The 20,466-nt window shown below is 40.0% G+C and overlaps 1 protein-coding gene and 1 long non-coding RNA gene across 4 annotated transcripts in view; one reads left to right on the forward strand and one right to left on the reverse strand.

The window, feature by feature from the left end:
- Nucleotides 1-17,539, reverse strand: part of LOC105079040 (uncharacterized) — a 281,377-nt gene extending 263,838 nt beyond the window's left edge. The window contains exons 1-2 of the long non-coding RNA XR_012498958.1: nucleotides 17,256-17,539; nucleotides 16,669-16,711 (exon numbers count right to left, since the gene is read on the reverse strand). This is a non-coding gene — a long non-coding RNA (uncharacterized LOC105079040). The remainder of the gene's footprint in view (nucleotides 1-16,668; nucleotides 16,712-17,255) is intronic.
- Nucleotides 17,540-17,685: 146 nt separating this feature from the next.
- Nucleotides 17,686-20,466, forward strand: part of FOXN2 (forkhead box N2) — a 50,799-nt gene continuing 48,018 nt past the window's right edge. The window contains exon 1 of one of the 3 annotated variants that reach the window (XM_074341106.1): nucleotides 17,686-17,844. The gene's annotated coding sequence lies outside the window, so the exon portion shown is untranslated. Of the gene's footprint in view, nucleotides 17,845-18,243; nucleotides 18,728-20,466 lie in introns of those variants that run through there. The other 2 variants (XM_010967750.3, XM_074341107.1) reach the window with 2 other exon arrangements.

Below are 20,466 nucleotides of genomic sequence, written 5' to 3' on the forward strand. Positions count from 1 at the left end.
ACAGAGGGTGAGTTTTATTCAAAGATTTGTTTTATTGTTTTTTTAATTTAAATTTGAAAAAATTTTAAACTTACAAAAAAGTTGCAAGAACAGTACAAAGAATTCTGATACACCTTCCACCCAGATTCTCCAGCCATTAACAATTAACTACATTTGCTCTATCACTCTTCTATATTCTCTTTATAATTTTTTTTCCCAAACCAGTTGAGAGGAAGTTGCAGAAAACATGCAACTTTACCCCTAAATAGCACGTATTTATTAAGAATGAAGGCATTCTCCTGCATAACTACAGGACAATTATTTGGAAATTTTAATATTCATACAATCCAATTATCTAATCTATGGTCCATATGTAATTTCTCCAATTTTCCCAGTACAGTCCTTACGGCATCTCTCCCATTCACCACCCCTCCACCACCACATTCAGGACCCAGTCCAAGATCATGCATTATAGTTGGCTGTTATGTCTCTTTAGGTTCTTTTAATATGACATAATACCTCTGCTTTTCATGATATTGACATTTTTTGAAAAGTACAGGCTAGTTGTTTTGTATCCTGTGCCATCTTTTTTGTAAGTGTACAATTTAATAATTTTTAGTAAATATATAGAGTTGTGTAGCCATCATTACAATCCATTTTTATAACATGTCCATCACCCTCCCCCCAAAAAATTCCTTTTCCCCACTCCCACCCCCAGCCCTAAGTAACCACTAATCTACTTCCTGTTTCTATAATTTTGGCTTTTCAGAATGTCAAATATTAGAAACACAGTATGTGGTCATTTATGTCTGACTTCTACTTAGCCTAATGCTTTTGAGGTTTATCCATTTGTAGCATATCCCTGTAGTCTGTTCCTTTTTATTGCAGAGCAGTAGTGCTGTATGGGTGTACATATTGGTAGGCAATTTCTAAGATGTCCCTCAGTGACCCTTGCCTCCTGATCTTCATGCCCTTGTGCAATTTCTTCCCACTGAGTGTGGGCTGGACCTAGTGACTCACTTCTAATGAACAGAAAGTAGTGGGCTGTCACTCCTGAGATTAGGCTATAAAAAGAGTGTAGTTTCCATCTTGGTGGCTCTCGATCTCTCTCTCTTTCTTGAATCCCTCACTCTGAGCTACCATGTTGTGAGCAGCCCTATGGAGAGATCCACATGACAAAGAACTGATGTTTCTGGCCAACAACCAATGAGAAACTAAGGCATGCTAACACCATATGACTGAGCATGTAAACAGACACCACCTCCTCTGCAGTCCGGCCTTCAGATGAGACTGCATTCCTGGCCAGCACCTTGTTTGCAACCTTAGGAGAGACTAAGCTAGAGTTACTCAACTAAGAAAGGTCTAGATTTCAGACACAGGAATGGTGAGAAAATAAACGTTTGTTGTTTTTAGTTGATTTGGTCATAGCAATAGATAACTAATATACTACATTTTGTTTATCTATTCACCAGTTGATGGACATTGGATTGTTCCGGGTTTTGGCTCTTCTGAATAATACTGCCATAAACATTCACAAACATGTCTCAAAGGACTTTTCTTATGGCACCAAGTCCACCCAGCTTGTACCATTGCTACAGTTCCAAGTACAACTTGGGTATTTCCACTGTTTTGTTGCTAAAGCAGTTTCTTATCTTGTCAAATAAAATTGTGCAATTTACCACCTATGCCCTTCAGTAATATTTTAAATCAGAACACAGTATGTTGAAGAAATAAACCGACAATTTTAAAAACCATTAGGGTCCGATATACACAGAGCACTAACTACTTCTTGATAGTGAGAGTATTAATGTTTCAGGATATTAAAATATAATTTGGTGATAACAGTGACTGTTTAATTTTATTTTAAACTAGATACATGTACAGGGTAAAGGGTAGTTTTGTGCCTAGGAGAATAAGGGTCATACATTTTTTTCCACTCCATTTAGGGTCATATTTTCTTTTGCCACTTCTCTGCTCTCCAAAGCATATGTTTCTTAGAAAAAAAGCATTTTTAATCTACTACACCTTCACAGTGGTACTGGCACTCCTTTAATTCTTAACTAGGGATACAGTAACCATGACTATGCTTTCAGTATTTTCTTTGCACAGCCAAGACATGGACTATTTTCTAATAGTTAGCACCTAATGAACACTTACCATGTGCTGGCACTGTTCTAAACCGTTCAAATGCATTCCACTTCATTTAATCCTTACAATGATCTTAATCATCACAATTCCATGAGGTCAGTACTCATAACAGGATGGCTCCTTTGCACAATTCTAGGGGATGCCATTCACATTGTAGTCTATATGAATGAGATCCCCGGAATTGTATACTGCTAGGCTACTGGTATTGTCTATTAGACTATCTACTTTACAGATGAAGAGGCACAGAAAGGTAAGTTATCTTGCCCAAGTTTACCAACTTTGTAAGTGTCATAGCCAGGATTTGCAACTGGGTTACCTGGCTTCATTCAGGGTATGAACTCATAACCACTGCACTCATCTAAAGAATCTTAATTTTTGGTTTAAAAAAAGTCACGTTAGCTATGTTATGTTAGATGATTATTTCTAGGACATTGTTTCTCAAGGAGTGGTCCTTGGACAAGGTAGATCAGTATCACCTGGGTTTGTTAGAAATGTGAATTATAATGACCTGCCCCCATCCCAAATATACTGAATCAGAACTTCTGGGATGGGACCCAGAATCTGTGCTTTAACAAACCTCCAGCTGGTTCTGGCGCATGCTCAAGTTTAAGAACCACTGTTTTAGGAAATAAATTGATTTTTTTAAAGGAAAAAATATATTTTAAAAAAGTTTCTATTTGTTTTAGACCAAGTTTTATTTCAAGTACCTACTAAAATTTGTTCAAGTGTTTATTATACTCTTGATCTGTACTATAAGAATTACTGATCTTACAGAATTCAAGGAGAAGGCAAGGGTGGGAACAGGGTAGTCACTCTTTCCAGCTCCCCTATGAAAGTGATACAGTTAACCACTCCCTAGGTTTCCTTGTCTCCTCTCTCAAATATTCAAAAAGGAGAATTTGACTGGTTTAGCTACAAAATAGGGTACATCTCCTTGGGCCAGCCAAATGTCTGCCCATGGCTTATTTACCAAAGTCCAGAGGAGGGGTAGGGTCACACAGTACAAACAGGCCAGCAAGGTCTCTACAGTGGTGGAGGCAAGAGTCAGAATCTTTCAGAACAGAGGATGGGTAAAATCAATGATCTGCATCTCTAATACACAATTTATGTTTTAAATTATGTGATAAACAGAGAAGAATGCATTTCATTCTATCACGTTTCTGGCTAGAGAACACAAGCCCAACACAGAGCAGTGGGTGAGATTCAATGCATTTCTCCATTAAGTGGCAAGACAGACACGCAAGAAAGGCAGAATAATAATTAAATAATTAAAGGGGAAAATCATTTCCTTTGCCCTATTAACTGAATTAAGGTTACCATTTTTTTTAGGGGGGAGGGTATAGCTCAAAGTGGTAGAGCACATGCTTAGCATGTATGAAGTCCTAGGTTGAATCCCCAGTACCTCCTCATAAAAAAAAAAAAAAAGTAAATAAATAAATAAATCTAATTACCTCCCTCACCCCACAAAAAAAAAAAAAACCTAAAAAAAAAAGAGCTTACCATTATTTTTTAACAGAATGTGAAAAGCAGTATTTACCAGTGAGAAAACAAAGCCAATGGTAGTTCAGACTTGTTCAAAGTGACACCATCATTGGCTGACTTATACATTGTATCTAGCTATTTCTTAAACAGTGTACATAACCTTTGAATAAATCATGACTGGGACTGTTCTGGCAGCCCTGTTTCTACCATGTTACATTCTCCCCAGCCACAGTTAATTGGATCACAGGTAGAGAACTGACTAAGGAGAAAAAAGCCATTTCAGCCAATAAGACTTTCTACCTCAATATTTTGGTAGCAGAGGCACATTAATGGTAGAGCACTAGAGCAAAGGTCTCTAAATCTTGATCCTGAGAGTCCCGAAATGTATTGATTCCTGTCCTTCCCTTTTCCTTTGTGAAATGCAAAATGATATTTTTATAATACAAATTCTTTAAAAATAACATATTATTTAACAACACCCATATAGATGGTAAAATCTGTAAAGGATAATAACAGAATGATTATCTCAAAAAAGCAATATAACAGTTACCTCTGCAGGGCAGGGAGAAAGATGTGTTCTGAGAGGTGTAAACCAGAGGTTTTTAAGGAAGAGCAGTGTTCTATTTCTTAGTCTGGGTGGTGGTTACTATATATTTATTTTTAATATGTATTCATACATGTATATTTTATACATTCTTGTTCTACATGACATAATTTCTCAAAAGGAAAAAAAATTTTACTTGAGTAAATTCAATAGGTCTCTATTCATTTCATGCAAATATGTTCCAAGACCCATAGTTATTAAAGACAATTTAACAGTAGTAGTATTCATTCAAATAAATAAAGTGTGTGTGTGTGCATGTGTGTGTGTGTTTAAAGCATGCTGTTCAAACTTCATTGGATTCTAGGGTTGGAAGAAACCTGAGAAATCTTCTAATTACTTGAAGGTCTTTATTTAATAAAGATAAAATTAATAACCAGAAAAGTTAAATAACTTTCCCATTTTCTTCTTCTATCTCAGAATCCTGGGTTCTTTCTAGTAAACTACCACTTTCTAACAAAAGAAGGGCAAATGCATATTTCAAAGATTCAATTATTTTAACACTTATTTTATTCTTAGAAGACTTGACTGCCTCAGAACTGAAAATAAATTCTATGTGATACAGTATCTATACAGAAGCAACATTTTATAACATGATTGCTAGATATCAAGTACATCCAGAAAAGAAATTACTGCAATTTAAAATGGAATTTTACTGACAACTACTAAATTTTCTTCCCTGCTTATTAATTTTAAATCATACAATAAAGTGAATTTAATGATACAGCAATTCTTATGGGTATGGGGAAAATTGCTTCCCCTTTGCTAAACCCATCAAAGGTAATTGAAGATTAATAATAATATGTGTTGTAAAAATTGGCTTATTTTCACTAATGGAAGATGCATCACCACTTCTGATGTTATAACTTGTTACTTAGAAAGGAAAAAGAAATGGCAATGCCTACAGACAGGACTGGCCACATTACTTTCAGGGCCTAGTGAAAAATGAAAATATAGTGCCTAGTTCAAAAAATAGAATAAGGGCCAACACACAGCAGTTTTAAAGATACTAAAATATAAAACATTTTTCTTTCTTCTTTCCTCTCTCTCAGATCATCACGGTGTTTCTTTTATTTGCTACTTAATGTCTTGCTGCCTTGCACTGGGATACTTTCAGGGCCTAAGCCACTCAAAGGTGCCCTGGGGCACCATTCCACAAATGTGTGCACTTATACTCACCAGCTGCCAGGTACCTCTCACCAGCTGTGCCCTGGGTAGGGGCAGAAAGTCATCTTCCCTTCCCATGGCCTGCCACACTAACCCGTGCCAGATGGGCGATCCCCAAAAGATTGCAACCTCCACTCTAGGAGGCACTTGGTACCTGGATATGGGGAGGGCTAGCTTGCCCCTGCCAAAGACACCCACCAAAAGCACTGTGACGTGTGGCCACTGTCATGCCTGCCCCAAGATTCTGCAGGTGCACGTGCTGGACCCTTCCCCCACCCAACAGGAACCCAGGTCCCTGCTGGACGTTACTGGTAGAATACAACCTCCTCCACTTCCCCATGACCAAGCTGCCACTGTAGGCAGGGGCAAAGAGGAGGGCAAAGGGGAGGGCAAGGCAGGGCTTGGGGTGTCAGGGCATGGGAGAGCCAGCAGTTGAGAACCCATTCTGGAAGGTCAGCAGATGGCAGGAGGTGGGACCACATGTGAGTTAAGGAGCCAAGCCCCCATCACATGTTCCATTGTCCCAACAACTTCACTTACAAAACACACAAATTCAAAGATAAAATTATTAAGAGGAAATACAGACATTATATCCCAAAAGTGGACCCTCTGAGCACCAGGCCCTAAGGGAATGTACTAGTCACATACCTGTGACGCCAGCCCTGCTCACAGAACTACAGTCACTTCCAGAGCATGCCAAAAATGAAATCACAAATACCTGTGTGTATTTGTGTATACACATTTATGTCTGTGTTGAAATAATTTTTTAGATGAAAAAACTATTGCTGGCAGGATTCAAGTCAAGTTATAGTGCCAAGCAGTAAAAATAATAAAGGCACTTCTTCCAAAAACATTCTTTCTTTGATAAACAGAGGGGAAAACATTGTGTACAAAATATTTAAAATTTTTAAGGATTTTTTAGCTACCATATGAAATACAGACAATTATATGTCTATTTGTGGAGGCTTTCAGGTCCTCTATTGTAGGGAACTATCCATTTCTTCTACCACCTAGAATATCATTTCTTTCTTCCCTAATGCACTTCATTTAGTAATCCCCACTGATCTTCAATACTCAGTCAAATCCCATCTTTTCCTTCAAGCTTTCCCCAACTATCTCAAAGTTATCTGTAGTTTGCTTGTCTCTTGTTTACCACTGCTTATGGTTTATTACCTTTTGGTAATACGTACATTGAGTTCCCAAGCCAGAACTTTACTTAAGGAGACCTCTGTGATCTTTTAGTATTTCCTGTGCTTTTTATTTCTTTATCTTCTTATTCATGGCTTAATAATCTTATACCGCATAAACCTAATCAACAACTTAATAAAAATAGGGCTCCAATATGTTATTAAGAACTTGCTTAAATGAGAACAAAATTTTCATTGGAAATAAAGGAACAGCAGAAGATGAGGATATCCGTGATCATAAAACCTTACGCCAAGAATGATATTAAGCAAAAATGTGATGAAATTGAGTAGAATGTAATCCAATCTTGCACACAAAGAAGCAGCACCTTCAACTATGTCCTCTCTCGATTGCCAGGAGACACACTGTTGCCAATGCCTGTTTGCAACTGGCAGTATGTTTTGCCTCCAAACATTTCTGAAACTCCTGTTTCATCCTAACTATAAATACTCCCCCTTTGCCTTTTCTTTCAAGGCTTTTTATTACAGGAGCTAACTAACCTCAACAAGTGTGTTAATGACGGATGGGATGGACCCTACCAATTTCTCCCTGCCAAGGCAACATTTGTACATTTAAAACAGGTATTTTGGGGGGATAGATTCCTAACTAAAAAGGAGGGCTCTAATTACATGAATTTTTGTCATTTTTATGGTCTCTGTCCTAACACTTCTCTCAGTTACTTGAATAGATCTTTATTAGTTCTGCTAATCCTACACCCAAAATTTTCCTTCTGTAACCCTGTCATGGAAGCCTCCATTTTGGCCCCATGTCAACCATGAAGTAGGACTCAGAACATATTCAAATCCCTTCTAAAGAAACTCCACTCCTCAAATTTTTATAAGCAATGTAGATTTTACTGAAGATTTTGTAAAGGAGCTAAGAGAGGATTTTATAAACCATGGCATATAGCACACAATTTTACTAATGTCCCCACTCCAATTTGCCTTTTTTCTCTTGTCCCTTGAGAGAAGGGGTAACAGAGATTCAACATTTTCCCATAGAGGGACCAACTGCCAGATTATCTATGCACTAGTGCTTCTATTCTCTCCGTTATTTACAGCAATAGTCCCAATCTAGACTTATTGGTCTGAGAATGAGTGTCTCTCAGCCAATATGTAAGACCAGGTAGTCCTAAAAGTAATGGATATCTGGACATAAAAGATCTGTTCTGTGCATAGATTGGGTGTGATTGAGGACTGGAAAGAAAGTGGAAATGGCATAAGTGTATGTTAAACAACATGAGGAGCATGGGTGCTTAGGTGAGGAAATATGCATGTCAGTTTAAAATAGAGTTGTATTTAAGACGTTTGGGGGTTTTATCACAGCATGAAGAGGAAACCGAAAACAAAGAGAAGTAAAAAGAAAATGGAAAACCCCTAACTCATGCAATTATTGGATTTGTTAAAGTATCATCAATTTCATTTAGTCTTTGTCTAAAAAAGTGCAACAAACCTGTAACCACAAAACTAATTAACTAATTTGACAAATATTTGTTGAATGTGTACCATATGTCAAGCAGTGTTCTAGATGCTTAGAATATATCAGTAACCAAAACAGAGATCGCTGCCCCTGTGATGCTTACGTTCTCCGGCCTGGTGTGGGGGGAGGGGGACAGACATAAGCAAACATAACAAATAAGCTATCTAGTGTGTCGTAAGATGATGACTACTATGGGAAAACTAAAGTACATCAAGGGAAAGGGGAATGGGATTCCTGGGATGTGGCTGGTGGTAATTTTCAGTATAAAATTAGGAGGTCAAGGCAAGCCTAAAGAAAGTGAGATAGTTAGCTAAGCAGATATCTGGGAGAAGAACATTCCAGGTGAAGAGCAAAGGTCACAGGGCAGAGTGTGCCTGCCATTGTCATCAAAGGGTAGGGAGGCCTATGGTGGTAGTAGAGGTGGGGTTAGATTATGGAAGACTTTGTAGGCTATTACAAGGACTTGAAATGGGGAAGCCATTGAGTAGTTTTGAGGTGAGGAGTAACACGAACTGACAGATTTTAAAAGGATCACTCTGGCTGCTGTCGTAAGAAATATAGTGTGGGGGAAAGAACAGAAGCAGGGAGTTGGGGGAGGCTATTAAAGTCATTTGTTGAGAGATGACTGTGGTTTGACGAAGGTAGTGCAGTAGAGGTGGGGAGAAGGGATCCGATTCTAAACATATTTTGAAGTTATGAGAGAAACTGAGGCACTAAGGATGACTCCAAGGTTTGGGGCTTGCACAATTAAAAAGATAGAGTGAGGCAACTGACCATAGTTACTAAAAACGCCTGATTCTAAATGTAACACTGCTGTTGAACAAAAAGTTGCATTTGCCATCATATAATTCGGAATCTCTTTATTACTCTCTGCTTTCCTTAAATATTTGTCTCATTTATTAAAAATGATTTTCACAACTGCAGTATTTTGAAGAAACTCTATTTACTAGATAGCCTGTAGCTGCAGGTAAGTTTATTTTACTCTTCCAACAGTGGAAAAGAAAACAGTCTTCTCTAGCTTCATATGTTCAATCCATTTAGACAATTTCTAAAATTGAAGTAGGTTGACTTTTCAGTTGTTTATTTAAAAACAACATAAATAGTAGCTAACATTTATTGAGCACTTATTATTGAGCACACCAGGCCATTGCTAGATTGTTTCATACACATTTGCTTCACAGCACCCCTCTGAGGTTGGGAATTATCTTCACTGTAGACATGAAGAGGTTTAGAAAATGTTGAACTACTTTGCCTGGGCTAGGAAGTAGCAGATCCAGGATTCAAACCTAAGTCTAAGTCTAGGGCTTTTAAAAACTGCACACATTGTCTCTCTAATTCACTACTAAATAAAAAGGCATGTGGAATGTTAGCACTTTTTTGTTTCTGAGAATTACTGAAGCTTCAGATTTGCCTCTGTCTTAGTTCATTTCAGCTGCTATAACAAAATATAACAGACTGGGTGGCTTATAAACAACAAAAAAATTTTTTTCTCACAGTTCTAGAGTCTGTGTAGTCCCACAGTTCAGTGTCCAGTAAGAATCCAATTCCTGGTTCATAGATTGCCATCTGCTCACTGTAATCTGACATGGCAGAAGGGAAAAGGGACCTCTGAGGGATCTTTTTATTAGGGCACTAATCCCATTCGTTAGGGCTCCACTCTCATGACCTAATCATCTTCCAAAGTTCCCACCTCCTAAAACTATCACATTGCGCATTAGGGGTCAATAGATGAATTTTGGGGGACACAGACATCAGCCTACAGCATAGAAATGAATATAGTTTTAAATGTGGCCATATTTTAATGGAGTTTCATGGGTTACAATCTGAGCCCAGTTTCCCCATCTTTAAGCTGAGAGAAAGGATCTAAATCAGTGATTTCCAAGTCTTTAAAAATTCCATCTCTCTCAAGGCAGGATGTATCGCATCACTAACAGGGATTCATTATAGTGGAAGTTCTCAATGAGGTAGAAGTGGAAGAGGGCCTGGGAATTTGACAGAGCCTAGCCCTGAAGATTCTGATATTACTTCTATTCATTCTATCAGTGGTTTTCAAACTATTCCTGGAGGAACACTGGATGGCAATACCTGGGCTTTTCCAGCCCTTCTCTGTTTGTCAGCATCCACCCATCTTCAACCAGGGAATGTCCACTTTGATCATTTGATAGAGTTGGACTCCCTGTCATATTTCACGCAAACAAAACAAAACCACCACTGCTCTACTCTGAATGGTTTGAAAACTAATGTTCTAACTCAGTGCTTCTCATACTTTAATTTAGTGTTTGTGAATCATCTGTACAATCTTTAAAGATGCAATTCTTAACGAGTGGGTCTGGGCTGGGGCCTGAGATTCTGCATTTCTAATAAACTCTGGTGGTTCCAGTGCTGCCGAGTGAGCTCAGATCACGCTTTGTGTAGCAAGGACTAGAATGATCTCTAACATTGTTTAAACTCCAATAGTGTTTTGACTCAACCCAAAAGACTATTTATGAAAGATTTTCCCTACAATGATCTTAAGTTTACCAAAATGGTAAATTTTCAATTTCTAGATTTCACCTCCCCCTCCCCTGAATCTCAGTCCATCTGCCTCTGTCTTTCCATCTATCTGTCTCGTTCTCTCAGTGCCTCTTCTCTCATTCTTTCCCTCTTTTGAAAGGTAAATATTCAATCTTCTTGACGTGCATTTAAAAATCTTTGTATGTACAGTGAACATTGTGCCTTAGCCAGTTCATCTCAGCAAGAGCTAACTATGGAGGGTCTGGGAAATTTGCCATAAGTGGGTTATTTAAAGGTAGCTACAGTGACATGCTCTCCTAAATTTAGTGGCTTAATGAACTTCTCCAGATTAAGGAGTAACTGTCTTGCACTCTCCCACCCTTTGTGTAAAAAATTTAGTGCATACTTAGACTGATTATTTTCTTTCCTGTGTTAGAACATTCAAACAATTCTTTTCTCAAAACAATTCCTCAGCTGCCTTTTCTCCACATTATCCTTTTTTCTACAGAGGGGAAGGGGTTATCCCCTCTCAGAACTTCCATTACCAGAGCTGACTCCCAACCCACCCCAACCCCAACCCTCTATACAGCCCTATGTCTCAGAATCCCACTGTCCAATGCAAGAGTCAACAAACTTTTTCTTGAAAGGTCTAGATAGTATAGTGTTTGGCTTTGCGGTCCGTAGGTTCTCTGGTAAAACTACTCAACTCTGTCCTTGCAAATGCCAAAGCAGACACAGACAATATGTAAATAACTGTGTGTGGCTGTGGTCCATTAAAACTTTATCTACGAAAGCAGCAGACAGCCATACTCCCTCCCCAACCCCACCACCATCCCCAGGCTTTAGTTTGCTGACCCCTGATCTACATGCTTGTTGAAACTATACCAGGCAGATTACAGCTCCTGGGAATTTGGAATTGGTACCCTGAGGCTGAGTTAATAATAACTATCGGTTGCTAAGCAGAAAAGTTGGGCAAACTGGGTGGGGGCAATTGGTGGAGAGCCAGGATCACTATTTGGGACACAGGCCACATACAAGCAGAAAGCAAGCAGAGAAGCCAATATGCAAAGAGAATAAAGCAGACATGCAAAGAGACTAGAGACCAGAAGATGAGAGAAAAAGGAGGAAGGGAGTTCTCGTAGAGTTGACTGTGCTTTCCACAGTTGTGTCTCATATTAATCCTTGCCTATTTTTACATTCATTCCTCCTTTCCTTTAGCCAGCCCGCACAAATTTCTGTTTCTTGCAACCAGATAACTCCTAAGTCAAGCAAACTTTTATACTTCAGACATTCCAAAGGATTGGCAGTTCTTTGACTTGAATAGTCATCTCTCACACAACCAGGCTTTGCTAGGTGCAGGGCCACTCCCCACCCCAACACTGCCACTTCTATTCTATATTCTTTTCTTTCTTCATAGTTTGCTCAGACATCATCTCCTGTGGCTGAGTTAGGACCTGGTTCCCATTGCTCCTTATGTGAAGCCTTATCACTGCACTTACAGTACCACATTTTATTTTCTGATTGGCTTGTCTGTTATGTTAACTGTAGCTTTCATCTCCGTGCTAAGTATAGGGCCTGGCATATAATAGGAACTTAATACATTTATTTAATAAACAAGATAAAGGTACACAATGGTAAACATATCTGTGAAACAGAGATATGTTCCAACCAGCCTGAAGGCTCAGGATCCTTGGATGTCCGTCCAGCTTCATAAGCCCAAATAGAAATAATATAAGTGATGAGTTTGTTCATATGTAAAGAATTATAGAAATGTACTCAATATGCCATTATACTCAACTTTGCTAATTAGTGTTGTTCAAACCTATATTCTTACTGAACTTTCTGTCTGCCTATTTTATCAGGAATAACACGTTAGCATCTCCCACTAAAATTACCAAATTTTTATTCCTCCTTAGAGTTCTGAAATTTTTGCTTTATGTATTATGAGGTTATGTTATTAGAGCAACACAAATTTAGAATTTTAAAAATCTTCCTGGCCAATTAAATCTTTATCACTATGAAGAATCTCTCTTTACCTTTAGTACTGCTTTTTGTCTTAGAGTCTACTTAATCTAATCCAGCTCTCTTTTGGTAGTATTGTATGGTTTAGTTTTTTCTATCCCTTTTCTTTCAACCTTTCTGCATCTTTATATTCTACATTTATCCCTTGTAAATAGCATGCAGTTGGGTTTTGATTTTTCTGTCCAGTCTGACAGTCTGTGCTAGCTGGTTACATGTATTGGTGGCCGCAGGTTCATCACACCTCCTAATATTTACATCTTTATATAGTTCCCTCTCCTTGACTCTGGGCTTGTAATGTGCTTTATCCAATAGAATGTGGTAGAAATGACTATGTGCTAGTTCCAAGCCTAATCCTTTTGGAAGCCCTGAGCTTGTGTATAAGAAGTTTGCCTATCTTCAAGGAGAGACTACATGAAGCGGAAGAAGTCATGAAACTACTTGTACAAAAACCAAAGAATTTAATCAACAGTGAGAACCAGTGCCCTACACAGATGATTTCAGTCAAGCTGGTCCAGCTGACCACCATTGGAGCCATACTGAGATGCCGGACATGACAATGAAGAAGCTATGTGGGATGTTTCAGCCCCAGCAGACATCACCCAGAAATGAGATGAGCCACTCCCTTTGTGTCCTATGCAAATTCCTGACCCATAGAATCATGAAATATAATTAAATGGTGGTAGTTTAAAGACACTAAATTTGGAGGTACTTTGTTACATAGCAATCAGTAATCAAAACAATCTTTTTCATTACATTAGGATTTACTTTCACTTAATGTAATTAGTAATATATTTAGGTTTAAATCTACCATCTTACTAAGTACTTTCTATTTGTCTTGTTGTCTGTTGTATGTCCTCATTTTTCTCCTATCTGACATTTAGATTGATTACTTTTTGTTACTCCATTCTGTCTCTTGAAAAATTGTTTGCAGAAAGGATTTGAGGCCTATGTTGCTCTGCTCCAGATAGCATTTTAGTATGCTTCCAACAAGGGCTTCAGGGCATTAGCTAAAAGGAATTATCCTAACCCAATCTAAGTCTTGAGATGTTTTTAAAATGAGATGTTTTCTCTTTACTTCTAGGATATAGCCATTTGGATTCCTAGTCCTAAGCAAAGGGGCTTCAACAGACCTCTCTTCCTTCCCCCTTAGTATACCCTGACTGTAATCATTGTCCTCCATCCCTGCTCATCCTCTCAGCAATCTTCTATGGAATGGATAAATGGATGTCCCGAGGCCTCCACCATTCCTCAGATCATAGCCTGGTAATTCCTATCTTGTTAGCTCTCTGATGCCTTTGGGCTGATTTTTTAAATATTTTACTGAGTTTTTCTACTGTCCTCAGGAGGAGGATTAGTCGCCAAATTACTGCCAATACCAGGGCTTATAAATATGATTAAATACAGATATTTGCTTTCAAAGACCCTTAAATAAAAAAAATTAAACTTTCATTCACAATTCTACCTTTAGAGTCCAAGTGGCAGATCAGTACTTAGGAATCTTATATCCTAGTGTTGGTATGTAACTTGAGGAAACTTATTTCGTTTACTGAAAAATACTATTGAACATCACCTCTGTTTCAAAAGCTATTCTAAGAAACTACACTATAAGGATGAAAAAGATATTACCATTGACCTCAAGGGGGTTGAAGTAGAGATTCCTTGTTGGTAAACCAGTTATTTTTAGTGACACATAAATATATGTGATACAATGATAAATACATTTAAAATATAAACATGTATATTTGAGTTCCTATCACTTCTCAGCCAAAACATGAGATTGTTTTAAACACTATATTTTCCAATGCATTTGTCTTCTAGTAAAGTTTATTACTGAATATGTTGCTTGAAAGCATTTAGTTTTTTTGTTTGTTTTTTGTTTTTATTGAAGTACAGTCATTTACAATGTGTCAGTCTCTGGTGTACAGCACAATGTTCTAGTCATGCATATACACACACATATTCGTTTTCATATTTAGTATTTTGGAGAAAGAGTCCAAGCTTTAGAGAATATCTTAAATGTAAGGATCCTCTTTTTCCTAAAGAGTAAGCTCTGGTTTCCTAGCCTTTTTAGTCTTGTGAACTCTTGGGAAAAATCTACTCGCTCTGAATCATTATTATTTTTAACCAGAGATTTTCCTTGATAGGTATTCAAATTCCTCTAAAGCAGCCTCCAAGTATGCAGGTGTCCCTGGACTCTAAACTAAGTGTGACAGATTTCCTAAGAGACCTGAGCGAGCTTTATTGTCAGAGATTATTTAAATGGGCCCAGCCTCTCTGGTATGAATCAGTCAGCAGAGAAAACTTAGTGGATGAGGGTGCAGTAGATTCAGTATTTGACTTGGATAAGTTAACATAAAGTTTCTGAATTTGTTTTCCCATCCATGATAGATTGGCTCCTAGATGATACCTCTCTAAAGTATATATAACTCCCAGCTCTCAAATTCTGTGATTCTTCTAGAGTTGAGGAGGACTGTTTGGTCACCTGAGTTTAAAGTAGATTAGAAGGGAAAATAGAAACTAACATTCACTACATCAAGTAAGACAGTAGTATAATAATCTATAAGGAGATGAATACCTATATTATGTTAGTGGCTACCATGATAACGACCAGCAGAGAGAAAACAAAACTGAGGTCTGAGGATGCTGTCACTTTCCAGAAGCCGCCTTCTCTCAGACTTTCTTCCTTCTTTTGTCTGCTCCCTTTCTGCTAAACTCTTCCTTTAGAAACTTCCTTGAATTTGTCTACATGAGGGGGCAACAGTGACTACTCTGAAGGAAGAAACTAAAGCAACTCTTGTACATTTGCCTTGTGGCCTCTGACTCTAAATGTATCTATGAGGCCCTTATAGTTTATGAGAGCTAGTGTAATGAGAAAAAAATGGAACCAGTAGATGACTCTGGACAAATTACAGAAACACAGTGTTTTCATCTGTGGAATGAGGGGCTCAAACACATCCATTTTTGTTATTATATATTGTAATACCTTAAATTTTTCTGTATCTCTGTCATCCCCACAACTTGACTTGCTTTATTGTCAGTAGGTGTTTGTTTCATACTCTGCTTACTTGATACTTAAAGTCTGGCACATAGTGAATATACAGTTAATATTCATTGTTCAGCGATAAATGCTGGAGAGGGTGTGGAGAAAAGGCAACTTTCCTACACTGCTGGTGGGAATGTAGTTTCATGCAGCCATTATGGAACATAGTATGGAGTTTCCTTAAACAACTAAAAATAGACTTACCATATCTATATATCCAGCATTCCCACCTCTGGGTATATATCTGGAGGGAATTCTAATTCCAAAAGATACATGCCCCCAATGTTCATAGCAGCACTATATACAATAGCCAAGACATGGAACTAACCTAAAAGTCCATCGGCAGATGACTGGATAAAGAAGTTGTGGTATATTTATATAATGGAATACTACTCAGCCATAAAAAAGAATAAAATAATGCCATTTGCAGCAATATGTATGGACCTGGAGACTGTCATTCTAAGTGAAGTAAGCCAAAAAGAGAAAGAAAAATACCATATGACATCACTCATATGTGGACTCTCAAAAAAAAAAGAAAAAAAGGATAGTATGAACTCATCTACAAAACAGAAACAGACTTGCAGACATAGTAAGTAATCTTTTGTTACAGGGGGAAAGAGGGTGGGAAGAGATAAATTTGGGAGTTTGAGATTTATAAATGTTAGCCACTATACATAAAAATAGATGTTTAAACGTTTCTTCTGCATAGCACAGGGAACTATGTTCAATATCTTGTAATAACCTTTAATGAAAAAGAATGTGAAAACGAATATATGTATGTACATGCATGACTGGGACACGGTGCTGTATACCAGAAATTGACACATTGGAACTGGCAGTACTTCAACTAAAAAAAAATTGTTCAGAAAGGAAATGAACTTCTGTTAACACCTACTACACTTCAGTCACTGTCCAGGTCTCTTACATATACCCTTTTAAAAAATCCATTCAATACATTTGTGAGCTATGTATCAATAATCTAGTTTTTGAAGATGCGGATATAGGCATTCAGAGATGTAATTATCAGATCACAATGACAGCAATAAAATGGAACTTCAGTTTTGTCACTCACCCTCTATTTGATAGGTTACTTTTCTAAGCTTCAGTTTCCTTATCTGTAAAGTGGGAATTAATAAGAGTTAGGATAGGGTTGGCAGATTAAGGGGAAAACAACAACAACAAAAAAAAAAACAGGAAGTATATTCCAAAGGTAAGATTCTTACTCTAAAAATTATACTACGTTTATCTGAAATTCAGATTTAACTGGGCACACCTGTATTTCATCTGACAACCCTATTTTAGCATTATGGTTATGACAATGCATGTAAAGGACTTAGCTCAGTCCCCAGCATTTATGAGCACTCAGTAAATGCTATGTTTCTTAAATTTTGGATCTGATTCCAAAGTTTTTGTTTTGTTTTGTTTTGTTTTTTACCTCTTAAACACTAAGCTTAGTTTCCACACAAAATTTCAGTCAAGCGAGGGGGATACTACTTTAAGTTTCTATTAATTCTTTACCGTTCCTAAAGCGCTTTCAAAGCCTGGTCAACGGCGGAAAGCTCTCAGGGAAACCCACAGAAGCTCAGGTTTTGGGGGCCGTCGCCGCAGTCCCACCACCGGCACCGCGGGCGGACCAGCCTGGCGGCCACTCTCGCTCACCTCCGCCCTGCTCTGCCCCCGTACCGTCTCGGCCACTCAACGGCCGCGCCGCGCCCCGCCGCACTCCTGTAGGTCCTTCCCGGGATAGGCGAGGCCTTTCCATTTTCCCGCCTTCCCCAGCCCCTCCTCAGACCGAAAGCCGACTGGCCTACAACGTCTCGGCCCTGCCTTCCGCGTGAGTCCCGCCCTTCCGGACACTACAACCCCCTTCCTCTCCAACCGCTGTTCTGGGCAGCCTGCCGTGTCCCGGGCCCAGCCCTTTGGTAAGATGTGGGAGGGGACAGGGAGGGATGGGCGGAGCCCCGCTCCGGAGGGGTCGCCGGAGGCGGGGACCGGAGGTAGGGGCGGGGCTAATCTCCTTGGCGCCGCGTTGCCATGGCAGCGGGGGAGGGCAGAGGGAGGGGGAGGAAGCGAGCAAGAGGGGGATGTGGTACTGCCGCGGCCGCCACCGCAGCTGCCGCTGCCTGCTAGTTTCCGCGTCTTCCCGGAGGCGGCTGCTGGAAGCCGCCGGGAACAGCTGCGGTGCTCTGCCATATTGTGTCTTCCCCAGCCCGACCCTCGCCTCTCCGCTGCGGCGGCCGAGCTGACGGTGAGTCCGGGGTGGAGCGGCGCCTTCCCCGGCGGACGCCGCCCGGCGTCCGCGTTCCACGCCCGGATCCGCGGCGCAGCTCCTAGGCGCGGAGGCAGCGCGTGCGGCGGGCCCCGGGCTTGGGGAGCGGAGGCGGCTGTCCCGTGACGCGCCCGGACATTTTTGTCCTGTGAGGAATTGGCGCCAGCGCGGGGGTCTGCCCTGCGCGCGGCTTGGGTGGTGTGTGGGCTCCTGGGAGGGTGGGGTGACGAACTGAGGGTAGTGCGGACCCGAGAGGAGTTAAAGAGTTTTTCCTGAAGGGTAATGACTAGCCAGGAGCGGGTGTCGTGAGGCGGAAACCGCGGCAAGCGGTGCCGGCTCTTCGGGAAGGCTCGGAGGTGGCCCGGAGGACGCTTATGGCTTGAATGGGGGCGAATCTGCGGTGAGGGGAAGCGCCCCAAGCTCCTCGGGAGGCTTTGCAACGCCCCCTCCCCCGGCTTGAAGTACAGCGAGACGTGCCGAGCGTGGAGTCCTCGTCCGGCCCCGGGCGGACTGGCTGGGCCCGGCCAAGTAGTGCCGAGGGAGGCGCCGGGCGCGGCTGGGAGTGAACTTCGAGCAGCGGGGCGGTCAGGCGTTGGGGTGGATAGGGGCGGGACCCGGATGTGTGCTGGGGGGCCGACCCCAGCACACTCTGGCCCCTCCTCCAGCGGGCGCCCCGGGGGCCTCCGAGGGCGGCTGCCTTGGAAGGGTGGGAGTTGGTGTTTCAGCGCCGCAATATGGGCACTTCCTGTTCGTCGCTTCTCTGGGCCGGTGGTTATCTCTGCCCTTCAGTCCTCTTTCCTAGGTAGGTGAGAGGTCGTGAGGGCGTGTACGAGGCTCTTCAGCCTTCTGAGTTGCTGCAGAGGTAGGGCTGGAACCTGGGGGACACGGTGGGAGTCAGGGGAAAGCGGCCCATGTGCAGAGTGCTCCATCTTACTCCACCCCATTACCCCTTTGCAGAATGCCTCTGTTCACACAGCAGTTCTCAGAGTTACGGTGTCTTAACTCATTGGGGGCACATTCAGGATCTTCTTGGACCTGATTTTTGCTTTAAAGTCTCTTTAGAGCAGCCTCTATACTTCTTTTTCTTATTACAGAAAAAAAAAAAGTCTTAGCGTGCAAAGAAATGATATTCTTTCTTCTACCGCAACTCCGAGGTTGCGGGAAGAGGTCGATTATTTTTCCAGATTAGTTTACGCTGTTTCTCCTGTCTTCTTTCTGATTGTGACAGCCACGTGGCTGGCTGAGTGTAATTGAGTGTCCTAGCGCCACTAGGGCTGAAGCTTCACTGCTAGCCAGGGGCTTTGTAACTGTGCTGTATCTTTGCATCCATTTATTTTAGTGTTTTCTGAGATGGGGAAGTGGAAAAAGCTGAACTGTTAATGTCTATCTCTGTTTCTTTCGAATCGAAGACTTGTCTCTGTTTCCTTGAAGTCCTTGTAAAAATATATTGACATTTGTGCCTTTTTCTGCCGTTTTGATGATTCATCTTTAAAATCTCAGCAGTATTAGTTACCATAAAGGAGTGATGGGGAATAGAAGAGTACTTTATGGAGTTTCTCTACTCTGGGAGAAAAAAGTGTTTGAATTTCAGAACCGTTAATAAGAGGTTCTAATATAATCAGAAATAATCACATTCTGGAGGATTTCTTCTTGGTAGTTTATAAAAATCTAAATTTTTTCTTTTTAACATAAAAAAATGTGACCTGAAAAGATAGAAATACATTACCAGTGAAAATACTTGTTTAGGGATGAAATACTTAATTGATTTTTTGGAGGGAAAGTATTAACAGTTAAAATAACTGTTAACATGAACAGACTTTATTTTAAGGGAGTGGAATTTAACTTTTAGAGTACATAAAAGGTCAAGAGTTGAAGATTAAAATTTTATAAAAGTAAAGTAATTTTAAATAAAAAAGGATTGAAGGTAAACTTTTGGAGAGTTTGGAGATTTTTAGAATTTAAGTACATACAATCCTTGGTTACTTGTGTACCATGTTTCATTTTCTAAAAGCTTTGGTGAATTTGAATTATTTCTGTAACATGTTTTTATTTGAATCAGTTTTACTTGAAGAATGCTACACAGGAAACATTTAGAATGTTTAAAAGAATTGTGTGAAGAAGTTATAGCAGCACCATTTATTAGAATTTTATGCCATCATAGTGGTTCTCAATCAGTATAATTAATAGATAAAAAGATGAGAGGCTCTTCAGTACAGAAAAGATAATGCAATTGATTGGTTTATTTATTTTTTTGTTTTGTTTTGGGGGGAGGTAATTTATTTTATTTATTTTCAGTAGAGATACAGGAAATCGAACCCAGGACCTGATGCATGCCAAGCAGGCACTCTACCACTTGAGCTATGCCCTCCCCCCAATTGAGAAATGAATATGTGTGCTGACCACTGAGAGCAATGCTTAATTGAGAAAGAAGAGTAAATGAGGTGAAGAAATACTTATATAAAGCAGGAAGCACTGAAAACATATGCTGGAAGATAACTACATTATTAGTAATGGGATCCCACTATCAGGTGAAACTGTTTACAGTGCCACCCAAACAAGGCTTAATCTTGTTCTTATGGCAGCTTGTATGTGTGTGTGTAT

Source organism: Camelus bactrianus, chromosome 15, assembly GCF_048773025.1.
Source record: "Camelus bactrianus isolate YW-2024 breed Bactrian camel chromosome 15, ASM4877302v1, whole genome shotgun sequence".
NCBI classification, from domain to species: domain Eukaryota; kingdom Metazoa; phylum Chordata; class Mammalia; order Artiodactyla; family Camelidae; genus Camelus; species Camelus bactrianus.